The following is a 14926-nucleotide window of genomic DNA, read 5'->3' on the forward strand; positions in this document are numbered from 1 at the left end:
TCAACATGCACACACTTTTTTGGCTATGGTGGAATAGGAATGTGCAATATATATTTTGTCCACTACAATATCATGTAGTGAAACCGATTATACAAATACAAACATAAAAGTAGTGAAACCATGGAAGCAAAAGCTAGTAAAATTGGGAAGGTTCAATGAAAATAAATATTATGAAGAAAGATTGCAATGATGTGGCATTAGATTGAATACATTGATATATGTAATTGGATCAAAAATATCTTTGGCTATTAATGCCGGTAAAGCAGTAGCATAATATTTTGAGATGTGCGTATTGATCTCATCCTTTTTATTTAATTAATGTTACTTGAATGATTTGAACAAAAACTTACACAGAATAATAAAGCTACTTTGAATTTTAATCCATGTCACTCAGGTAGAAGAAAAATAAAACAACTTTCTTTTTTAATAATATGTATAGCATACTTGAAATGCACCTGTAAAGCCCCATCTCAGTTGATTTTTTGTTAATCTTGGGATGACAATAGAAATTACTGGCATAGTAGGCCTGTACTTAGCAGTCAACCTGGGGCAAATAAAACATAAATATCATGCTGAGAATCAAAATTCGTAGATGTGTTATCTGTATATCAGAAAATAAAATTCACATTGGCATGGCAACAGATAAATCTAGAATTGATGAAATTGCCTGCATTATGAGTTAATGATTATGATAACCAAACCCCAATAGTGGAAAAAATGAAACCAAATTGTAACTTATCACCAATTTTCCAAATTCGATAGTTTCAAATGTCCAAGGAATATAAAATGTAGAATAAGAAAATAATTACTTTGCAATTCATCCAAATGTTGTAAATACTGCTATGACAGAAGCTTTCACTTTGATTGCTGCACTTACCTAAAATAATCACACAAATACTTCTATTTAATTTATATCACTTTCCACATATCAAACGAATAGTAAATTACAACCAACATTAAAATTCATTTGTAAACAAAACCTGATTCATGGCAAAAGGAATTAAAATAATTTTATGTACTTACTGTAGAGGTTGCAATGCACTCCAACTAAGACATCAGTTCACTTTGACATTTGAGAGTCTTCTTAAAATAAACAACCTGATTGTACACTTTCTCTACCTGCATGAAATCATTAGAATATGTTATCTTTTAAGCAGTTGTTTAGATAAAAATATGATATCACAATACATATATTTAGAGAAGGGGGAGAGAAGGTTATTGGTTGACCTCAATTCTGATGATCAGTGGCTGAAACAATTGACTGTAACTAATCTCTATATCCTTCCACCCTGTGCTGAAGAAAAGTTCATTTCAAAGATTGTTTTTCCCCTTAGAGAGTAAATTAGGTGAGATCGAGAAACTACAATTGAAAACAGTTAGAATATATAAAAGAAAGAATGATGAACACAACAAAACCAAATTTGTGATGGGTTTTTAACAAGACACAGTTGTTAGGCGGATAGTCAAATAACATTCTTCTACTTTATCCTTCATTTAGAAACTAGAAACAACTTAATAAGCCATTAGAATGATCAAATACCACATTCTCTCTTGTTTACAACATTTCTCAGTTATCACTAGTCTAGATCATTCTTAGTTCATATTCACCTACCATTGTAATGTACCTCACCCATGGCAATGTTTGATATCCACTCTTTTCAATGATTTTCATATACCTGACCTGTAGTAAAGAATCGCAACGAAAGAAAGTTGTTATAAAGTAGTAGCCTAAATCTAAATGAACAAAATGTAAATTCTCAGCCATTTATTCAATGCATCAATTTACTTGTGGAGCTAAATATTTAAAAAGCATAATGATTTTCACTGAGGCCAATATAAATATAAGCAATGAGCTTGTTCTCATTAGAAATATAGAAGTGAACACACAAAAGGGTCCAACACTGTGATGACTTTTATGGAGTCAGTCCAAAATGACCTTAAATGACTCAAATTTTAGATAAGTTATAAATCATGGTAATGAGCTAATGACACTCACAAAAGAAATAATCTACATTTGTAAACTAAAGTTAAGAAATGACCTGAATTCCTGATACAGTAAAATATGGTATCTCAAATTTGACACAAACAGGTGCCCGCTTTTTTGGGGTTACTTCTTCAGCAGTTATGCTAGAAAGGCTAAATTTAGCCCTCAATATGTATTCATGAATCAAAACCCACATAATAAGTCAATCAAGAAACTAAAACATCAGGGTCCAAAACCATGGTACTATTAACCATCTTTGAACAAGAAAACCAATGAAAGCTGCAAGATACCTTTCCACCAAGAAATGATTTTATTTTCCAAAGAAAAGCATCCCTCTCTAGGGAGTATGCAGAAGTACTCATTGATGTGCGTACATGAGGTGTAGATGCATCAGCTGGTACTAGCAATTCAATTTCAACATTTTTTGCCATACTACAAATTTAAAGAAAACCATGAGAAAAATTAGCAAATACACAGAAATATCAGTCATACTTAAACCATTACCTTAAGCTAACATGTTAGAAAGATCTATCTAAACAGAAGATAAATCAGATCTAAAATAGGCATACATAAGCTAGAGAGATAATTTGAAACCTAATCAGATCTACCCGGCTTCTTGAATGCTTTTCTACTTGAGCTTCAACCCATATCAATGCCTTTACTTGCAAAGTAATAAAAACATATGATATGAAACCTAGTTTAGAAGGATATCCTTCATAACAGAACTTCAAAGATTTGACAACTGCATTCTCTTGAATATATGAACAAACTTGTGTGCTAAGTCTATAGTTCATAAGATCAAAAGTCCCATCATGAGGTATGAAGGATATAGTTCTATCATTTTCAAAATGAGCAAGACAAATGCACTTGATAGAAGAAATAGAAATCAACATATGCCTTTTCAAGGGAAGAAAAAGACAAAGTACGAAATCAAAGGAATTTGCAAGCACTTTAATATAAGATAAAATTGATAGTTTAAGGAATTGAATAAGAAAATGAGCTTGATTGCATACTAATGAAACTTGATGTCATCCAAATCAATTGCTTTACCCTTTGACTCTTTGCCTTGAGCTTCTAGTAGCACCCTGTCATTGAGTCCAAGTTTGCATTCTAGCATTCTGCTGAAAAAAAGTGAATCAAAATACACTTGTCATTAACAGCTAGCTATGTAACATTTTAGTAGTCATGCTAAAAGTACATTATAAATAAATAAAAATTAGGAACAACCACATTTTGCACAAAACAAGCTAAATTTACCATGAAACACAATCAATAATTCAATGCCAAATATTAAATCAAAAGTTATAAAGGTTTAATACTTATGGCATATGTATAAAACAAAGAAATCATTAGTGGTCAAACTATTTTCAACACTTAATAATTATATAAAACGTCTAAAGATATATACATATCAGTATTTTATTCTTTTTCTGTAATTTTTCATACTATTTTATTTCCAAGATCGGTTGTGGGAATCCAGCTTCAGCCTTGATATGGGAAGGGCACGGGTGTTCTGACCAAATTATTCCAGATACATCTATTATAGACCTGAGGAAGGCCAACAAACTATACAAATTGGACCTGGTCTGGGTATGGGACCCAGTGCAGCATAATCTAAACTTCAACATTTGGTCATTATAATTTCACTTTTAATCTGTCACTCTAAACTCTCCAAGAAATTGGACTCTATTCAATCATCCACCACAGTTCATTATTCTTCTATATTTTTTTTATTCTCGTTGAAGCGTGTAATTTGTTGAAATGCAAGTATCTAGCAACGAACTTGGTTGTCTCGTGACCAAAAAATTGTTATTTATTAAATCTTAACAATGAATATGAACATAATATGTGTACTTATAAAAGTTGGACAATTTGTAGATTCTTTGTCAGATGCTAATTCATAATTCTACCAAGTAAAAATAAACACAAGATGTTTATTATCTGAACTCTCATGTGCAAATCCCATTCTTATAATATATGTCTATTCGTTTAGCTATGTATAAGCATACATGGGCCTTTCAGCTTAGAAAATGGGGTTTGTCCTATTTCAAGGCATTCCACAAGTAGGGTACATATTTAAGAAAATAGGTGTGCAGTAACATTATAATGTTCTCCATGAACCTAGTTGGAGTTTACAGTGTTTCAACTTAGCAGAGATTATGGGAAATAGTTCCATGTTTCCTCTCTATAGTCTATTAGTTTTATTTCTAAAAGAACTCAATAATAAGATTATGCATGGGGTAGGAAAAAACTACCTCAAGTATGCTCTCATCTTCAGTGCTCCAACCACATCAGATCGCACTATTTTCCCATTGCTACTCACAAGAATTGTTACACTTTCTACTACATCCAAAAAGACCTTTAATAACAAATTAAAAGCACAAAATTAGTTAAATATCAATTGCCATATTCAAGAAAAGCACAAAGTTAAATTTGGATTAGCCTTCAACCTCATTTTTTTTGTATTGTATTCCTTCACTTCGCTAGGAAACTACATTTATAATAGCCATTGGAGGTCGCTGAGTGACTTCCATCTTGTAATCATCCATTTTGATGAATTCACTAAGAATATTTGCCTCTGTATATTAAGAGTACCTGAAATCCATTATTTCATCTAGTAGTTCATACTGCACAATGGGAAATAAAAGTGGTGAAATGATATACACATATTTTAAATTTTAAGTTCATGATAAAATATTCTCAAATAGTTGATTACAAGGAATTCTGAACCCTTGACCCTCTGTGGCTTAGATTAAGAATAGATGTGTAAACTCACAACAACGATAAAATTGTCTCTCAAAGACTCTTCTTCTAGCTCTTCAAAATAGTGCTTGAATACCTACAAAAATAACACACATGACAATCCAAAACTGAACCTAAAGTTGACATGTGAATCAGTTATTGCAACACACTAATTATAGCAAAAAACAAAGAGGAACATTAACAACTCTTTATTACTCTAATAACACCTAAATATGCATGCAATAGTTGCAAATAAAAGAATTATATGCATACACTAGAATCTCTAGCTCTACAGGTTCAGTAAGTTACCTAAATGTAGTATTCCATTTAATAATTGAAAATAGAGCCTCGAACAAGAAATAAATTGTGAATGAGAAGTGTAGATTTTTGAACTTACATCCACAACTCGATGTAAAAATAATAGTAAGCTTGTTGCGTTAGAGTTCTTTCTTGATGCTGCCATAAGGTAGATATTGTTATGCTGAATGAACATGTAAGTCACCCCATTGTCATAGATTATTGGATTTTGTAATGTGGGATCACCCTAACCATGTAATTCCATCAAAAAACTTCTCAAAACACATATGTTGAAACCATCCTCACACATGGCCAATTCAGCCTTATAAGAGACAAGATATAAGAGAGGGCGGTACATTTTAATGAATATATTCATATGAGACAATGTAATTTATGTGACATTGGCCACCTAAACATCTTTAACTTTTAAGTAATTTGCATACCTCTATGTAAATATTCCATACCTAAGAAGCTTCTTTGTACGACATTGCAATTTTTAACTTCATGATGCACATAGCACAGATGAGTCAACAGAAACTATAGTTTCTTGTGTTCTTTCCATAGTTTTAAAAGAGTTCTTATCAATAGATCCATGTAAGAATTTCATTCCTCTAAAAATGGTTTTATTAGCAGTTTTAAAGAAAGTGGACACAAACTAACTAAAGAATCTTCAAATTGAGGACTGGAAGTTACATTGATTCAGAGCCTTCTAATATCCCCTTAAGGAACCCTATTCAACTCGAGGATTCAACAACATCTTGGAATCCACTCAAGGAACTAGAGTTCAACTTAAGGATCAATAAGAAGTCCCTGACTTAGTAGATCTCTTCCACACACCATACCCATGAACTCACTTCCTACCTCATTACCATAATCTCTTATTGTATCAATTTCCTTCTAGGTCACCTAGTGTACCTAGCACCTCCATCATACCAAAATCCAACTCTAGCATCTCTCACTGACCCTAACACCTTAGACCATCTTATCATGGCCTATCTACCATGGTTCAACTATTCACCAGCTTCCAACAACCCATCTTTCACCATTTCCTAGTTTAGCCCTTCTAGGCCTGTCTAGTAGTCCCGTCCTGCAGAAAATTGCACTTTTCTCTCTAACTCCCCAAACAACCTAGTGACTTAGTCACCTTTTCAAATGCCCTTTATGGTTTTCTTCAAACCTTGCAAATATCAATTTCTCAACCTATGACTGTTGCACCTTTCCATGGCTATCACTATAGCAATTAGGCCTAATTAGCCCGTACCTAACAAAGCAGCTATGCTTTGCACACACACCCAACTCTCCAAACCTTGGAAAAATCTTAAGGAATCTAATAAATAATAGGATTCCATAATTTTTTTGACCCTCCATGCATTTCTAGACACCTTTTCATCAAACCCTCCCTTTAAGGGTTTCTAGCCTAGGGCTTCCTATAGAAGACCCTAAATCAACTCATAAAACCTTTCTATTCAATTAAAAACCTTAAAAAATACTCCCTAAAATGTTTTCAACACACATTTATCCATTCCAAACTCCATTTTCTCATATTCACCATGTGGTAACTTGCAAATGCACCTTCACTGTTTTGTACAACAGTCACCCTGTTGTTCTTTTCTTTGTTCACTATCGCCTACATCCTCCTACACTAAAATCATAAAAACAACATATTCATATACTTAAGTGCCTCTCCCAAAAGTTACAGTCCATTCACAGAAAGTGGGAGAGGCTTGTCTCCATTAATGACTACAAAACTGTGACAATCAGTCACGTTCCCTGTGACAGCAGAGATTTCAAAGATAGTTTTTTTTTTTAAATAACTTACAAAGTCCTTGCCAAGAGTTAACAAATCATGAAAATATTTTCAAGGAGAAAAAAAAATAAATCTTGAATATTAAGAACTTTATTGGATTACCAAGTCAAATCTTGCAATTAGGAAACTGTCACTGTGATAGTGAATAGCAGATTTCTTTGATTTATTTATTTTCTTGTTACATACACCTCTCTTCAACTTATTCCCTTGTGTCTTATAAAGACATTTATTTTTTTAAACATTTTCCCATCTAACTAACTCATAAAACTAAACTAAAGCCCCCTTGGACGCCAACTGCTCTTCTAACTGTCTTATGACAACAAATAGACAGTTTTTATAACTTTTTTAACATCATTACCTTTGATTATCTTTTGTGACCTTTTCTCGGATAAAGACTTATGAAAACTATAATTTAATTCATAAATGACTCTAAAATACCTTTTAAAACACTCTTCACACACCTATAACCTTAACTAACCCCATTCAAGCCTAAGTTGGCTTATGTTGCCAATGTTGGCAATTTTACAAGATCTTGCACTTTGAGTGCATTTTACATCATTTAGGGGCTTTAATAGCCTATTACATCATGTAAACACTACCATCCACCCATAACTCTTCCTAGGACACCCTAGGACTTCAAATGACCCTTTACATCATATTGACTCCCTATTTTTTCCAATTTGCCTATTCTTGGCAATACCTTACATTTTGTCAACTTTGTGAAATTTATTACATTTAATGGCTTTAATAGCCATGATTCATCATCAAATAACTCAATAGGTTTCCATTAGGCATTGATTTCCCTTGTACCTTCATTATCTCCTACATAGCTCTTGGTGTACCCTGTAGGTTCATTTTTTCTTGGGTGCCCCTGCACCATACATGGATTCAAATGAAGGATCAGTAAAATATGGACCGGAAATTGACAAGTATTAACAGTGATACCTCCTTTACTACTTATTAATATCAAAAGTGAGGTTCACCACTATGTATGTTTGTTAAGTGGTGGTGGTGATGGTGTAGGGGCCAATAAGGTTCAAACAGCCACTAGGACATCGTCATTATAGGCTTGTGCCAATTTTCTCTTGGGGTTGAGCCTTAACTTTGTTAATTGTGGATGAGGTCCCCCATTTGTGGCCTCACCAATCCAAAGCTCTAGGTCAAAAGCATTTTTCTTGGGGCTAGATTGTGTGTTGTGTTGTGTTAGCATCACTAATATGATCAAATCCTAATTCCCTTTTCTTAAAATAACCTCTTCCAAGCAGCGGCATATTCAGATAACACAGTCCCAAGACAGTGCTAATCAAGGGTTTCCCTAGTTAATTATGATAATCATATCATTGGTGATAACACAGTCCCAAGACAGTGCTGAGATCCAAGGATGCAATAAAAACACTACAAGTTTAGAACTTCATGACAGTTCAAAACATGAAGCCTTAGATGCATAGGACAACAGTCTAAACATAGGACAAAATAGAGAAATATTTAGTATCTTATTGAGCTTCACTTTGTTTTCAAAATAGTTTAATATTATCTACTAAATAGGGCCAACCATGTGAAGGTGTAAGCTCATTTGGCCCCACCCCCCTTCCCCTAACATCACTCTACATTCCCCGTTAACATCTAACATTCATTCATTCTTTCAACCATTAATAAAATGTAACATTCAATCAATATCACATGATAACATTCATTAACACATTAGATTCGTACACATGCAACATTCATCAATATTTTGCATTAACACATAATTCATGAACATTCATTAGCACATAATTAAATTCATTGAGACATAAAATTCAATCATTATCAATTAAGGTATTTAGATGACAATCATTTCTTTCTTATTATTCTATTTCTTTTTTCTATGTAAGCTCTAAGAGGAGCATCAGTGTCATCATCAATTCCCCCCTCATCAATTGTTCTTTTCTGTATTCTTGTTGATCTCAAATTCCTATGCTGTTGCAAAGGGGGGTCCTCTGCAATAACAAATAAAAGAGTTAAAATAAAAATAATTTATTATAATTTTTACAAGTATTTAATTATTTTAAATAACATAACTGTGGCACTCTTTACCTGATCTGACCACATCATTTTGTCTAGACTCAACGTCAACACGCTCATGAACATCGACCCCTCAATCCTCTATAGCTGCTATACAAAATGTTACGTTAATCCAAACACCAATTGCAATTACATATAAAAAAATTAATAGCAAATGTATACCTCCACTACTGGGATGCACATCTTGTGAACCTTCAGCATTCACAAATTGTGTAGAAGGATTTTCAGGCTGCATTCCAACATCCTACGCATTGTTATCATTGCTTGCTTAAAATAGATATTCTCACTTTATATTAGAACTTAACATCAAATAGACTAATTGGTAAAGTATTCAATTTGAAATAAATTTCATTTAGCTTATTTACCTGTGGCTCAGATGCATCATTATTAGAACCTTCCACACTGATTTAAGCTTGGAGCCATTCAGCCATGGCTCTATAGCCTTGTTGGAAGCCAATTCTCTTATTCTCTTCTATGAGGCATCTCTTGAACTCTGATCCCTGCATTTTTGCATGGTATGGTGAATTTTACTTGCATTATTTCATCAACCAATGGAGGGTAGTTAAAATATCAAAAGGAAATACAAAAGTTGGAAAAGTTGAGGATTAGGAGCATAGACAAGCTAGTCTATCCTAGCATTTCCCATCATAATATATAAAAAATTTGATACAATTTTTCATTTACTAATACTTACAACTCATGTTTGAAGTTTTGAAAAACCACCAGAGCCGAGCTTGTGTGTCTCGTGCTTTTCTAGTCTTGCCTTTGTTTCCTTTGATGTGTCATGCAATCTATGAAAAGTTTGAAATATGTTAGATAGTATAAATATAGAGGTTAATTAGTAAATAATTACATTCTCAATAGTATCACATACCTTGGTGTACTCTACTAGTGTAATTGCATTTTTCTTGTCAGTTTTATACTTTCCACCCAAAATCAGAGCCTACCACTCAGCCTCAGGAACATAGGGAGGACGCTCGTACCTAGGGTTATCTCATAAATTTTTTTTTTAGTGCTCCCTAATATACTTCAAACATAATAAAAGATCACCCTTCAACTTTTTGTCTTGGTTATTCCACATTTTAAGTATTAAATAAATATGTTAGACTCATAAATGAAGTGAAGTGAAGCTACCTTTAATATAGTTCAAGAAATGGATGAAAAGGAAAACTATTCTAGCAATGATATGAAGTCAAAATAGTGGTTTGGGGTTTTAGTTAGGATATGATGTTCCACCAGGTACGTACGGTGGGCCTGAATATTCACAAACACTCATCACCATGTTTTTTTTCCAAAAAACATCATTCCCTACAAAATAATCATGGGATCATTAGTCGATGAAGAGTGATCAAAAACTAAATTACTATTATATCACTATAGAATAATAACTTTAAAGTACCTAGAACTTTGGTTACTTTTAATGGAATGCCCTCATTTTCACTAACGATCAATATGACATTCTTCACCATTCCCGTACTAGGAACATAGGAACATCTAGGAAATGATGATGCAACTCCTATTGCAAAAAGTTTCATAAGTCTTTGTCATGAACTATAAACACATAAAAAAAGAGAGAAAAAGAGGGATTTGTGTACCAATAGATGGTGCAATAATCGATGTCTGTAAGTTGTGTGTTATCGACTCAGCAGTCAGAAAGAGATTTTTTGTTATCCTGGATGGAGGCGGCATCATCATAGGATCTAAAGCTGAAGAATAAAATTGTTAGAGCATGCATAAATATAGAATGCATGGACTAGCATGGACAAGATTGTTAGAGCATTAAAAAAAAGGATTGTTCGAGCATGTATTGTCAATGATTATGATAATTCCTATATATATTTAGTGGAAAACACAAGTGGGGAATGGAACATGTGATCTACCTGAACGACCTGCAGCACCCTCATCATGGGAAGGGGGCTTGAAATCATGAAAAAAACTTTGTAAAGAAAATGCATCCATATTTTAATTAATTCCATAAAAGAGCATAACATAAAAACCATTATTGAACTCTTGTTATAATTTAAAATTTCATTAATACTTACTTTTAAGGTTTCAGAGGTGTCCAACAATTCAGATGCCCTATCTTTTATTTCCTGAGTAGTAGGCTTAATGGTTGCCAAACGTATAACTTATTTGCCAATTTTCTTTAGCAACTTTTTAATTGAACCGATTGGGTCATCGGTCTCTACTAAATCAATATAAAAAGGGTCCTCCTTAGGGGTGGGCTACTGAGGGACTACAAGTTCCTTTCCCTCCCTCTGACCACTACCCCTCTGTGACAGCAATAGTATTAGTATTATCAAAATTACTCCAAAACAATGAAGAAAACAACATTAAAAAAATAACATTTTGCTTCTATCTAGTTTGCACAATTACAATGAGTTTTACTTGCTCATATGTAGATGAGCCAGGAACATCACCAACATCCCCTATGGGTAGTTGCTCCATATTGTGCCCCTGTGTCAAAGATCAAGTATAAAAATGTTAGCCAAAAATTTATTGACTAAATGGTATGTTGGAGTCATTGATTAGAAGTTGGTTTAATAGTATGTACCACCCCCATGATAGTAGCCTCGTTTGTATCTATGAGGTTCAAATTTTAAACAATAAGAAGCTCTTCCCCTGCACGTATTGATTTTATCACACAAATGAATACACGATTTCCCTCGCAGGCCTCAAATATGCAATTGGGTTGATTTATAGTTGACCCGGGTTGTGTACTATTTATAAAACCCACAATATTCCCTATTGCTTTTGGCCTTCCATCAATATAAATAGCCACACTTTTACTTTGATTATTGTCTTGTTGTTGTATATAATTTTCTGAGAGGGCATACCTACGCATGCTTTTTTTATATTGAACAATATGCATCCAACTTTTGTAATTGTAACATGGTCCAACATACTCCATCAATTTAGAAACTTTTTTGTAAGACACCTTTATGCTGTCCATAGAAAATAGGCCCAAACTATGTAATGATGATGGTGTTATGTGATATATCCTCTCGTTAACACAAAAATTAGTGTTTATTGGAGGAAGTTCCTTGGGTACCCAATGTTTTTGTAGATGTTGGTACCTGAAGGGCACCTTGATGTTGCCTTCTGTCTCATCATCATAAGAACATGACCCCCCTTGAGCAAGGAAAAATTTCATGCATTTATTGAATTTCCTTCTAGTGCTTTGACCTCTAGTTAATCTCCCTGTTCTAGATAAACTGCATGTCTCACTTTCCTCTTCTATTCCTATATTTCCCTCACTTGAGGAAGACACTTCTGACAAATACCTATTCGCTAGTACCTACAAATGGGAGAGATCTTAGAAGACATCAATCTTACTATTGATAAGTGTATTAAATAGACTGTCTATAAGGAGTATTGACTTATACCTGTTGATCCATGAGACTATGCAGGATGCTCCTAAAAGGGGTTCAGTTTCCTGCGAATTTAATTCAATTATCGTGAGCATAATCACATCATATTCATAATCACATCCATCATAAGCATCACATAAAAATTAAAAACATTAAAAGGTACACAATATAACACTTAAATTAGGCTCACATTATAAGCCTACTAGGGAAGTAGGCTTAGTGAAGGGCTAAGCACTTATATTATGTTTTCCCTATGAATTTTATTCTAGTTACAACTCCCTTTTATAGATATTTAATGAATTCCCTTTTCTAAACTACACACTTACAAATGCTTTTGACCTGAAAGAAAATAAGGCTTAATACATTCATGCATCAATATGTGTTTTAAATAGTTTTATTTAATTAATTTAGATTAATAGTTAATTTAGATTAACAGTATTCTATTTCTAGTTGAAACTTGTAGCTTTTAAATAGATAATGAATAAACTATGTAACAATATAAGACAAATATATTTCTATCAAGAAATGAATATTAAATAGATTAAGGATTGATGGCATACCTCTAAATTTCATCATCATCATCCTCGTCGTCATCATCATCATCATCATCATCATCATCATCATCATCCTCATCCTCATCATCATCCTCGCCATCATCATTTTCATCGTCGTCATCATCATCAACATCATCATCATCAACATCAACATCATCTTCATCATCATCATCAATAGGAGAATCTACATCATCTTCTACTTCTTCGGTATCTTCTTCTTCCATCACATTATACTTTATTGGCCTTCATCTCGATTCATGTCTAACAACAAATGACCAACCCAGTTTATGTGGAACCTTTGAGTAAAATACCTACTCACATTGGCTTGGAAGAACATAGGGCTCATCCCCAATTGGCTCAAACGACCTTGTATTAACCATTGTAAATCCATTATCATGTTCAATAACAGTTCTATCAGGATCATTTGGATTAAGTCGTAGCCTGTACCATTTGACAACAAAGAGTACTAATTTGAAGGAACTAAAGTCACACTCAAATATATCATCCAAAATGCCATAGCATCAATTTTCAAACTCTCGAGGATGTAAGTCATTTCTAGATGAAATATTAGTCACTTGAAAGATTGCAGTTATTCCTAATTCACAATTTTTCTTCGTGTCATCCAACACTTTGACGTGAAATTTTTGACCATTACAGAACATAGCCTTGTGGTGTTTAACCTACAATAATATGTGAAACATGTCAAAATTATTGTATCATGAGTTGATAAACATATGGGTGATTAATAAATTTTTATGTACTTGGAAATCTCTTAAAACACATGCTACATCTATTTCCCTTTGCGTAACATTGGAATCTCCATTACAATGAGCTTCTTTAACAAATGAAGATACACCTTCCCATGTTAATTTCTGACCAGAATGTTGACATTGTTCAATCGATACTGTCATCCAATCAAGATTGTTTGCAATATACAAATGTAGTGCACCCACTCTCGAGCACCTGTACAAAAAAAAAATAGACAACTGACAACCAATTTATTTTGAAGATTAAGAAATAATTTATTACAATAACATCTTATAATTTATTACCTCTCACTTTCCTCAATGTACCTTTCCCTGTCAAGTACTCCCCTTCTAATTTTTTAAAAGGATCGAGATACCAAATGTGATCTACAGAGATATTTGATGCAAACTTAGGAAGATATTTAGTAATATACACCATAGTCTGGTATACCATATATCCCTCTACCATAGAACCCTCAGGCTATGTTCTTTGTCAAACCAAAGCCTTCAAAGATTCCAGGTGCCTCTCAACCATCCACATTGACCTAGTGTGTACAGGTCCACACAATTCAATCTCCTCAACTAGGTGTATGAGGAAGTGTTCCTATGCATTGAAAAAAGTTGGAGGTAGACACTTTTGCATTTCACACAGTAAATGAGGAATTCTTCTCTTCCAATAGTTTATATCTTCTTTATGGATTTCTTTAGATGACAACCACCTACATTAAGAGATTCAAGTCACAAAAAATATATAGATATGAGGCTTTACAAAATAATATACAATATATTACAAAGCAAGAAAAACAAATCACAAATATAATAAATATATACAACAAATTGAACAGATATGACTGCTTACCTCATGTATTTTCCAAGATTGTATATCACTTGTTTGATGTTATTGTTGAAGGGCTCTGGGAGAGATAGACGAAGCACGTACTATAGTAATTATAAACCAATCATTTCATTGTTTTCTAACATAACATAACAAACAGTACACGTAGTTTATGAATATATTGTAAATATAGAAGAACATAACTTACCTTGATGAAAGTATGCCAATCATGCGTTTTGAGCCCTGGCCCAAATTCACTTTTTTTTATATGAGATTGTTTATGTTCGCAACAAATCCTGTGGGAAATTGAATTTTTCGTATGACTTCTTTTATGGCATCACTTTGCTGCTCTGTTAATAACCAAGGAAGGGCACTTATATTAATCTGATCTCTGTTGCTATTTGAGTGAATGAAATTCTTCAATACAAATTTTGACAATTTTTTCTTTGTCACGCATTCCATCCAATATTTTCCAAAATGTCTCTATTATATTCTTTCCAATATGCATAGAATCAAACAAATGCAC

At 33.3% G+C, this 14926-nt stretch overlaps 1 pseudogene; it reads right to left on the bottom strand.

Moving 5' to 3' along the window:
• Nucleotides 1–1582: 1582 nt before the first annotated feature.
• On the bottom strand, nt 1583–10363 carry LOC149536559 (AP-1 complex subunit mu-2-like; annotated as a pseudogene).
• Nucleotides 10364–14926: the final 4563 nt, after the last annotated feature.

Source organism: Cupressus sempervirens, chromosome 10 (assembly GCF_028749045.1).
Source record: "Cupressus sempervirens isolate cs-2001-9-10 chromosome 10, ASM2874904v1, whole genome shotgun sequence".
Taxonomy (NCBI): domain Eukaryota; kingdom Viridiplantae; phylum Streptophyta; class Pinopsida; order Cupressales; family Cupressaceae; genus Cupressus; species Cupressus sempervirens.